Source organism: Bidens hawaiensis, unplaced genomic scaffold (assembly GCF_021521415.1).
Source record: "Bidens hawaiensis isolate Kalapana, Puna unplaced genomic scaffold, B.hawaiensis_p1.1 tig00029632_1, whole genome shotgun sequence".
Lineage (NCBI taxonomy): Eukaryota > Viridiplantae > Streptophyta > Magnoliopsida > Asterales > Asteraceae > Bidens > Bidens hawaiensis.
In genome coordinates this window covers 158,549-170,342 of record NW_027494912.1, presented here as the reverse complement: position 1 = coordinate 170,342, position 11,794 = coordinate 158,549, and positions in this window count along the sequence as shown.

The window sequence follows — 11,794 nt, the reverse complement described above, 5'->3', positions numbered from 1 at the left end:
TGGACATATTTGGGGCGACTTTTTTCTTTTTTTTTTTTTAACACTGCCCATAGCCTCTTAGACGATGAGTTATAACATTTTATTATATTAAAATTTTATTTTATCAAATATTTTTGTATGAAAATATTATAAAATAAGGATATACTAAAATCTATTTATTCTAATAAAGTAAAATAATTTTGACACATATCAGTTTATGATTAAATCTCACAATTGTTTTCCCTCCAAAACTAAGATATTATTGATCCCAATATATGTTCATATTCACTTTCCTCTTACAATTTATTTTATTATATATACATTTTTATAAAAATAAATATTAACATATTATTTTACTATATATTTCAAAATAATTTGTGAAATCCAAAAACTAACAACAAACCATGTTTATTAATGATTGAGAAGAATATATATAATTTCAAATGTTCTCAATAACATATTTTACTATATATATTATTGAAGATTATAAAGAAAAACAAAATTTGAACATGCTTTCATTTTACAAAGTAATTTTTTTAATTATTAAATCATCTATATTTAAAAGTTGATCATTTTTTAAAAATTAATCCATTTATCTATTATTATTATTATAAATTGTCATACAAATTTATAAATTATAAATATATGCATTAAATTTATCAATTTATTTTTTGGATTAATTTAGTAAACTGTATATTTTTCGGTTACTTTAGTAATTATATATCAATCACTTTCATATATAACAAAATTTATCATATTTATTTTTTTGTTTTTTTAACAAGGATTGTTTCGGGTTTTAGGGAACTTAAATTTTGGTTTTAACAGTTAAAAATTGGTAAATTTATTGTTTGATACAAGTTAACTGTATTTGGATCAAATTTTGTTATGGGTCAAAAATGAGAAATATGAGGGGGTTTTTTTAAAGTTTGAGAATGCAAATAGATTTATCGTCAAATTTGTTACGGGTTCAAAGTGTTGACTTGAAAATGTCAAACGGATGAAAGTTGAAATTTTAAACATGACTTGGGTTTCAAATTTATTTTTAAGAACATTTGTGGGAAAAAAAATCAAAAGGTTCAGGATTTGATAAATTGACTATTTTTCCTTCGACTATTAAAATTTAAGAATAGATAATGAACACTTACGACATGCCACCCCAGACCTATCAATGCTATTAACTTGTATCAAATTTGAAACATTTGTGTCAGCATTAACTTTTCCTTCTATGATCAGAACGTGGTATGGGAAGCATGTCATGTAAAACTATGCTCAAATAAACCAAAATATTCACAAAATTGAACGGGTTAGCATGTTATTTTTTATGTTGTCAAACTTATAAAGTATTTTTTTCATGGTTTAGCTAAGAAAAACATAGTTCTTGAAGAACACTTCGTTGTAATTTTATGCTCTCGTTTTCTTCTATGAGTTGTAAATTGATAAATATATCAATAAAGGTAACGCTCCTTCAGTATTTAGGCTTAATGGTCAGAACTACTATTGTATGACTAGTGTATGGAAAGTCTTTTTCCTGAATTCTTTCAATTATACATATATGATACTGACAATGAAATTTTCAATAAAGGAGTGTTTTCGGGTACGTTTTTACACGTGCATTTTTTTATTAAGTTCATTTTAAGAAAATCGTTTTGTGATTTTAAATAAAATCAATTTATATATACATAGTATAGATACAATAATATATGTAATACACTTTTTCATATACGTTATGTAATTATTTTATTTACTTGTAATTTTATAATTTGTATAATCGTGTGTATTACACAGGCTCTAAAACTAGCTAATATATATTTTAAAATAAAAGATATTATTCATAATTAAAAAACCATTTTTATAGTAAAAATAAATAAATAAGCGGGTCATGGGTCTCACTAAACCCAGATAGCTTTTAAACCGGTAAAACATCTCATTTATTTATGAAATCCATTTATCATCAAATCTTAAATATATTATTAACTCACTTACAATAAACAAAATTAAAATTCAAAAAAATATATAAATATTATAAACGAATAATGTAAAATAACATATGATGATGTAAATAAATTACAATGCATGTTGCGTTAAAAAAAGGAAAAGAAAAGAAAAACTATAGAGCAAAGAATTATAATCTTAAATATATATAAACGAAACCTTTAGAAGCTCTCTGGTTGCTTCTTACATTCTCTCAAGCCATAAGATTGTTTTATTTGTAAATGAAAACTTCTCATGCATTTGACCTGAATTCACGGGTATAGGTCTCACTAGGGGTGGCAATCTTGACCCAAACACTTTTCAAATGAGTCAATTTGAGTTGTTTTATAAATTAAATGAGTTGGTTTGGGTAAAAGATTTTAACTAAATGGGTCAAAAATGAGTCATTTTAAATTATATCCTTTTTATTTTCGGGTCAAAATGGGTCGACACGTTAAAAACAATGGGTCAATGTGGGTTAGTGTCATAAGGAAATGTGATAGGTTTCGAATCAGAACGGGTTTTCGTACAACACAGGTTACGACACGAAACGGGTTCGGTTCAGGTTTCAAGCCAACACAAGTTTTCACATGGTACGAGTTGGGTTTTGGTTCTTTTGTTTCTTTTTGGTCGATTCCGGACTCGTTTTTGTCCGTTTTTTCAATTTCGCTTTTGTTCGGTTTGAATTCTTTTAGTTTCGTTTTAATTGATTTTTTCGATTTTGATTAATGTGGTTCAATTTTGGCCTTTTGTTTCATTTTCGTCGATTTTTTTTATGGAACAAGGACAACGTAGAAAACGTTTTTGTGTTTTTACCTTTTTTGTTTTGCGGTGCGCACATATGATGTATATATGTGTGAACCCTCGGGTGGGCAAAAGTGAAATTGCACTAATTTTGACGTTATTTTACTAATCTCGTGAAAATAACGTTAAAAGTGACGGACGGTTAATCAGGCATCATGTAGTGGCGTTGATAGCCGAAAGACAAGGGTACATGCACCGATCAGCCGGTGTCCCGATGATCGAGTGCTATGTGCCTTATGTCCAAGGCTTGATGCAAAACTACTATCGAGCCGGGGGTCTCACTGGAAGCAGCCTCTCTATCCTTATGGGGTAGAGGTAAGGCTGTCTACATCTTACCCTCCTCAGACCCTACTATAGCTTTGCTATTGGTGGGATATACTGAGTACGATGATGATGATGATGATTTATATTTTGAGTTATAATTTTTTTTTATTATTTTCCAATATTTATTTGAGGGTTTTTTATCTTAATAAAAAACCCCTTAAAAAATAATAAAAAAAATCATAACTTAAAACATAAATAGAAAACAAAAAATTAAAAAAAAAACTAAAATGTCTCGGCTGTTGTTCTCGTTCACAAAAAAAAAACAAACTCAAAACCCGGTCCGACCCAAAGCAAAACAACCTTTTTTTAATTGACTTGTTCTGACCCAAACTCATTCTGACGTGTGACTCGCTCGACCCAACCCAACCCAACCCATTTGCCACCTCTAGGTCTCACCAAACCTATATAACCTTAAACGGGTTATAACATCTCATTATATTAAAAAGTAATCTCACCAGATATTTGATATGAAAATCCTATAAAATAGGGATATCTTAAAATTTAATATCCAAATTATTTAAGAAAAACATATTATTTATATTATGAAACTATTTGTAGTAAAAAATATATAAAAGGGTAATGGGTATCACCAAACCCATAACTTTTAAACGAGTTATAACATTTCATTTATTTGTGAAACCCTTTCATTATCAAACCTTAAGTAAATTTTTAACTTTCTTACAATAAATAAAATTAGAATACAAAAATATATACATATTATACACGAAAAAGAAACACAACCCCTGCAATACGAGGGATAAAACTATACATATATATATATATATGTATGTGTGTGTGGCTACAACACCATTACACTCATAAAACAAAAACCCTTCATTGGCTAACTATGCGCCATATGGCACAAAACCCCATTTTGTAGCCCCCTCACTAAACATAGCCGTAGGAGATGAAGAACAAGAAAATGTTTTTGGCTAAGGATAAAAATAGTGAATGGTCTTATCAATACATAAATATATAACTACTTTTCAATTGAGCTTATATTCATCACTATAGGAAGGGTTCAAGCATCCCTTCTTATCGATGGACTCCTGACATATACGAAGGAGTGCGGTTCGTTCGATAAATTTCTACATCTCTATCTATCTTTGAGATTTTTAGATATTTCAAAATTCCATAGACATGCAGGAGTTATCCCAACTCGAACCAAGACAGAGCTGTTACTTGTTCAAATAACAATTAAGGTGAAGCAGGTCAGGAACGACGAATCTCTTTATGATAAACATATTCATTTTGCAAGTTTATTATTACGAGTAGTTCGGGTCATTTATAAAAAGGTTTCGAATCTCCGAATTGTTTCCTAGAGTACAATAGTCAATGTTGATAGTATTGTGAGAGAAGACTATTATTAGAAAGAATGCCAATAAGAAAGAACAACATATAAGATAAAATAATTGTTGGAACACTTCTTTATGTTGTATGATTTCTTAGTTTGTTTTTTCAACTAAGGATCGTCTTAATATTTTTATATTTATAATAGGGGTGAGCAAGTTAACCGTCATAACCGTTTAACCGAACAATAACTGACATAACTGAATCGATTTTAACCGATAACTGATATAACCGCCGGGTCGGTTTAGTGAATTTTCAAAAACCGTCAAATATGGGTCGGTTTTGGTCAAAGATAATTCCAAACCCGTCATAACCGAACCGACCCATTTATTTAACCAACAATATGTTTGAGGCTAACTTCCACCAAACATATGGTCGGAATATACCATTTTGATGGTTTTGGTTCAACGTTTGTTATTGAATTAACTTGGAATTACATTGTTGGATTATATGTTGCTGTTTCTTTTAATATTTGGTATTAGTATTATAGATTATATATTTTATTGGACTATGTAATGTCATTTTTTTGTTATATTTGGTACCAAGCTTTTAGGCGTAGATACATTGTTTTGGTTACGGTTAACCAACCCAAACCGACTCGTTATAACCTACAAAACTGATTACCCGAAACCCCCATAATGGATCAGTTATGGTTATAGATGTTCGTTAAACGACATATTGGTTATGGTTATGGGTTTGGCTCAAAACCGCCCCAAACCGACCCATACACACCCCTAATTTATAGTGTGAAAAAGTTGAAATAACACTATCAGACATTAGATGAAAGAATAAACTACATTAAACGTCTTTGAAACGGTTTAGTTAATTAAAATTGACAGTTAAAGTTGTCACTTTGTCGTTTCATCTCATACGTCGCAAACTGCGAAGGTTGGTAGCAGCACTAACCCACATACCTGTAACAAAGTGAGGTTGGTGGCAAACCAAACCCACGGTTTTCTCATAGCTTCAAACATACAACTTTAAGCATTGGTATCTTATTAATCTTAGCTTTGTTTTGGACACAGTTTTGTTCGTTAGGAAAAGTTGAAAATCTCACATAGCATAGCATATACCAAAAAAAAAATATCCTAGTTTGAAAAAAAAGTCGTTCTCATATTTTATGAAAAACATAATTTTCACAAATTTCCTATACCACCCAATTGTTTTGTTCTTAGACAAAACAAATATGGTGCTAAAGGTAAGAGCAGTGTCACTACTTAATTGTCAGGGAGAAGCATCTCAAAGTACAGGGCAAAAGATCAAAGGCTTTTACTTTGTCACTAGGATATATGAAGTAAATTTTAACCGATTACTTATTCTATTATTATTGTAGTTTTTTTAACAATTATCAAAACGTTTATGCTATAGTTGTAGTACTCACCTAGAATGGTGAGTGCAAAAAAAAAAAAAATTTACTCAAGCATCTCTTCTTTCTCCCTCTTACAATTAACATCAGTTTTATAATGTTATAGAAAAAAAATGATAGAAAAAGAAATAGTACACTCTGTTTCATCTCCTCTCACTTGACTCCCTTTTCTGAACGCTCTGTATAACAACAAATAGTCTCCGCCTCCACCCAGAAACAAATCAAAATAAAAGCTTTTCTAATTTTTTTACATATATATTTTTGTGGAGGGGAGGCATTAACTAGAAAAATTTACTAACTACTAGCTTGATCTATTGAAAAAGATGTATATCTTACAACCAAATGATTGTGTGTTATAGTGTTACTTGAGAATGTAAGAGCAGTGTCACTACTTAGGGAGAAACATCTCAAAATACAATGCAAAAGATCAAAGGCTTTTACTTTGTCACCAGGATCTATGAAGTAAATTTTAACTGATTACTCATTCTATTATTATTATAGTTTTTTTAAACAATCATCAAAAAGTTTATTCTATAGTTGTACTCACCTAGAATGGTGAGTGCAAAAAAAAAAAAAAATTACTCAAGCATGTCTTCTTTCTCCTTCTTACAATTAACACCAGTTTTATAATATTATAGAAAAAAAATGATAGAAAAAAAAAATAGTACACTCTGTTTCATCTCCTCTCACTTGACTTCCTTTTTTGAACGCTCTGTATAACAACAAATATTCTCCGTCTCCACCCAGAAGCAAACCAAAATAAAAGCTTTTCTAACTTTTTTTACATATATATTTTTGTGGAGGGGAGGCGTTAACTAGACCATTTACTTACTACTAGCTTGATCTATTGATAAAGATGTATATCTTACAACCAAATAATTGTGTGTTATAGTGTTACTTGAGACATGTGGTGAGAAATAATATTAGTTGTTAAAAAAAACTAGAAAACCATTTATGCATCAATTCTCCATAAATAACCATAGCGATAATAACTTCCCTAGCTCATATTTGCAAATATTATGATCTCTAAATCTTGTAAAAACATGATCACGAATTATATATAAAAAAAAAACACATTGAATAAAAAAAATAAAATTGGAAGGATTAATGCGAGGTGACTTTTAATGTATAATTCATTTATTGTGCTCAAATAAACCGTTGAAAATGTGTTAGAATGAATGGATCAATAAATTTTGGTTTGATCAAGTCAACTTTGGAACACAAATTGATGTAGCCAAATATAGAGTTAATGAAAACCCGTGAAAGTCGACATTCCTTGTATATCTAAAGGATGAAGGTCCATCTTAAAAATAGTTACATGTATCTTGGAACCACCTATTTGGTTACGACCTCTAGAGCGGTCTCATATTCATTTTAGTAATAATAAGATAACCGGGCAGATTAATTAGACAATCAAAATGTTGAGCCCATACTCGATGGCTAGCCCATGTTATTCATCTGATGACGATGGTAGGGGAACCCCGGATCGCGTGTTTAAAGAGCCTGAGTATCCGGTGGTGATAGTGGACCAAAAATATTGTTCGAGTTACCCAATGCAGTTAACTTTTGAGAAGGACCATGACGCGGAAGACAAGTTTAAGATCATCGACGATGATGGAAATCTTCTATTTAAAGCCACAAAGAAGAAGAATGGCTATCGTAATATGGTAGACGAGTCAGACCAAACCGTCATCTCCTTTGCAACAAAAGTAATTTCTTTTAGATGTCAAAAATAATTTGATTTTTATACATAGGATCTTTTAAAAATTCAGATGATTCAAATACCATAAGAACTCTTATCAATTATGTTTTTCTGTTTCATTTTCCTTTATATGTTATTAACCTTTATGTAAATAAAAAAACATATATAGGCGGACTATTTGCATGTATGTAACAATTGATCGAAAATTATGTAAATCCTCTGGGTTACATGTGTGATTGTGTTGATTACATATTTATGCATTGATCATTACATATATGTAAATGGTCGATCTACATATGTTTATTTCTTTTTTTATTCTTTAATTTTTATAAAGATGTAATTATTTTTTGGCATGGTTATGCAAATTTTATTATTGCAGCATATTAGCGTCCATAGAAGACGTCAAGCTTATAAGGGAGATCACCATGAGCACCATAGGCTATTCACTGTAAAGAAGACAAGAGGTCACAAGTCTTTTCGGTTCGATGTTTACATGACTTCCAATATGACAGAAAGCACATTCAACTATCGAGTTTATGACAACTTTAAAGATGGGACATCTATGATATTTGCTCAAGATAAAGTTACAGTTCTTGCGCAGGTATAGATGGCTTGAAACTTGTTTACCTAACATCGATTTTTTTTAAATGGATTCGTTTGAAAACACAATGATTATACAAGTAATTCGTTTAAAGTTGAAGATCTGAGATAGCCACTTTAAAGTTGAAGTCACTATTTTAGATTAAAACTTCACTCTCCAGAATCTTGTTGGATTGTAAGTTACAAAATTGCGTTTTCTTGCCACGTGTCAAATTCATTTTTTGAAAGTGAAACTAAAGTCCTCATATGAGATGATGACTTAAACATCAAAAAGTCATAACTTCTAAAGGATTCTTTGCTCAATTTATATACTTCAAGAATCTAAAATTATTATCTTATATACCGATTAATCTATATTTGAAGTCTAAAAAATAACCACCTATTTGGCTTCATGAGTTTTCAAAAGAATCCGAGGTTCTAAAACCAAAACCCTTAATATTTTTATTATCGAAGCTCAATATACTTTTACCATTACAAGGAGAATTAATGACCAAACTAATGTCCAAAAGCTAACTAACAAATCCTAATTGTGTTATAGTTGCATACTGAAGTTACCCATCAGAAAACAGTGAAAGCACAAGAGAAGTTTGCGGTATCAGTATCTTCAAACGTTGACAAAGCATTTATTTCGGCGCTTCTTATCATCCGAGAAGAGGTTAGGAGGTCAAGAGGTAAAGGATATGAAAGCTGATGGAGTAGAAATCATACCATATCCTCATTCGATCATCATACTATACGATACAAAATTTATTTGTTTCTTTTAATATTATAATTGTTCAAAAATATTTTTATGTAAAAGAGTGACTTATTATGTAGGTCATGATATTTTTTCACATTTAAATATTTTTGGTGACGTGTAAATTCATAAGCTGACTTATCTTCATATTTTAACCAAATCATGTTATTTTAAGTTTAAATATAGTTATTTTTAATACTGTTAGTCATGAACCATGCATTAACCGTTAAGTACCAAAAACAGGCGTGAAAACATTAAACTGAATGTAAAATTAAACCACAAATATTGGTGTTTTAATTAAAGAAACAAATGCATAAATACAAGATGTATAAATATATATATCTTCCATTACAGGTCTTGTAAATATAACATAGCAATCTCATTGATATCACTGAAAGTGTTATTTATAAGATATATATAAACTTAAAATAATCTCATTGATATCACTGAAAGTGTTATTTATAAGATATATATAAACTTAAAATTTACATTATACACTATATATTTAACCTACACGTTTGTTTTATAATTGTTATTTTTACAAACTCATGTATTAAGTTTTTAAAGAGTTAATCACCTGTTTCATCTCGTGGTTTGGTGAAATTATCGGTTTCCATCCCTATACTTTTTTTTTCTTCGAAAATTTGTGATTTTCATTTCTTATCAGTTCAAATACAAAGAAATAACACGGGAGGTAAAAACGCTTAATAAAAAGAAGATGGAAACCATATGATGGCGTTGGTAAAAGTATTAACAAGCATTCAAATCTAGAATCTCACTAAACCAAATGAATGAAAACTGTAATTAACTCTTTTTAATTTTAAAAACATTTCAGTTAATTTGCCAACCCGTAGGGATGAAGGAAAAATGTTCCAGACCGTGTCACTATTTAATGATCATATACCAAAGGTGTAACATCTATTTGTAAAATAATGATGTTTACTAATAAAAGATTTTTACAGACAACCGTACCTTTGTTGTATGTAAACATGGCACGAGTATTATGAGCATGAATCTATGTGTATTTTGAAATGGTTTACACATGGTGACTTTTATAAAGTCAAATAATCAAGTTCGAGGATCAACAAGTGGGAACATCATCAAGAAAATGTAATATCCTTCTCCATTACCTGAATGAATTGTAAGATGCTTGATATATGCATGTTCCTCATATGATATTTTAGAGGTCTTTAAGAAAAGGAGACTTTAGAGGTCTTTGACCTCATAAAAGAGGTAATTCAATAAAAACAGATTTAAGAACTTCATAAAGAGCCATTAATCAAAGTACATTGTGCTTAATATTGTATCCAACCTTTTCTTTGCGTTTTCAAGTATGTTTGGATTGTATTTATACATATATGATAGAAGTACGTAAAGTAACGGTTCAAAAATAAAAGTCAGACATACAAAAGGCCGAGCCAAAAGCCGTATTATACGCCTGAACATTTCATACACCAGCTGGAAACTATCATACAACGGATAAAACCGCCAACCACCAAAATAGGTCGAGCCAAGCCAATGCATCGAATACATCGCATTATACGTTTGCCTTATTTTTCTTGGTTTTGTGATTTTTGTTGTTTATTTCAATGTTTTCAGACCCGACCTGGACGTCGACCCGGACACCTTACTGGGTCAAAGGTCGGACCTACCCGAGAGGACGAACCGGTGTTTGATGCGGATGACGTTATAAATAATATATATATATATATATATATACATATATATATATATATATACATATATATATATATACATATATATATATATATACATATATATATATATATAATGAGTATCATTAAAGATTGCTTAAATATTTTAAGAACTTGAAGGAACTTTTAATAACGTTTTTTCAAAAAAAATTATGTTTGTTGGGCAATGCTTGATGGTTTATACTTAATCTCTTGGGCTTGGGTTTTTGTTAGCATGTAACACTGAAAACCATGTGTTTTCGGTGGGCTTATGTATGGGCTTGGGCCATAGTGTATTTGGTGTTATATATACACATTGTAATTAGGTCATTATGGTAGTTGATGATTAACAAAACGGTGTGTGTGGAGTAGGGTTACATTTTTCTCGTATTCTTATCATCTTGTAATCCTCGTTAAGGGCTTAAGCACCTGACGTTAATATAATGTGTGTTTTGAAGTCCATCGTGTGTTGATTTGTGTTTATTCTTGTTTCTCTTGAATCAATTTGTTGTTAGTTTCTGCCTAACAACGAGATTATTGATATCACATTGAAAGATCCTGATTTAGGACTTACAATTGGTATCAGAGCCTATAGACCTATTCTAGCCTTGGTGTTGGTGATATCAAGGATTCAAGATTGTGTTTTTGGTTGATATTCATTGGGTAATTTTCAGGGAACCAAGATCTCTGGTGTTCGTATGTTCTTCGTGTTCATCGAGGTTTGTTTGAGCTGTTTTTGGGATATAACTGATTTAATTTCTGAATTTAATTCAAATACCTGAATTCTCGGGATTTGATTTACTTACCAAAACTGATCTGATCAACATTGGTTTTCGTCTATCACAGTTCTCGGGCAATAATCAAGGTTCTCGGCAATAAGTGATCGTTCTCGGGAAATAATCAGTGTTTTCGGCAATAAGTGATCATTCTCGGGCATTTATCATGGTTCTCGGCTTATATATAGAGTTTTCGGGTTCAGATTTGTGTTTTCCGCTCTAGTGTTTTTGGCTCTAGGGTTCTTGGGATCAATCTTGTGTTCTTGGCCTTTGGTTTTTCGGGTTTTCAGTTTAGTTTTGGGCCTAGATATTTTGGGCCATTGCTGATTGGACTTAAAAATTTATATTGGACCATTGGACTGTTATTTGGACTTTTGATTGAAATGGACAAGTAACACATCATCAAATGCTTCATTGCATCAATTGTTGGATTCTATTATGGGAACTGCTACTCGTGTACCCCATCTTCTTTCTCATGAGGGGTTTGCTGAG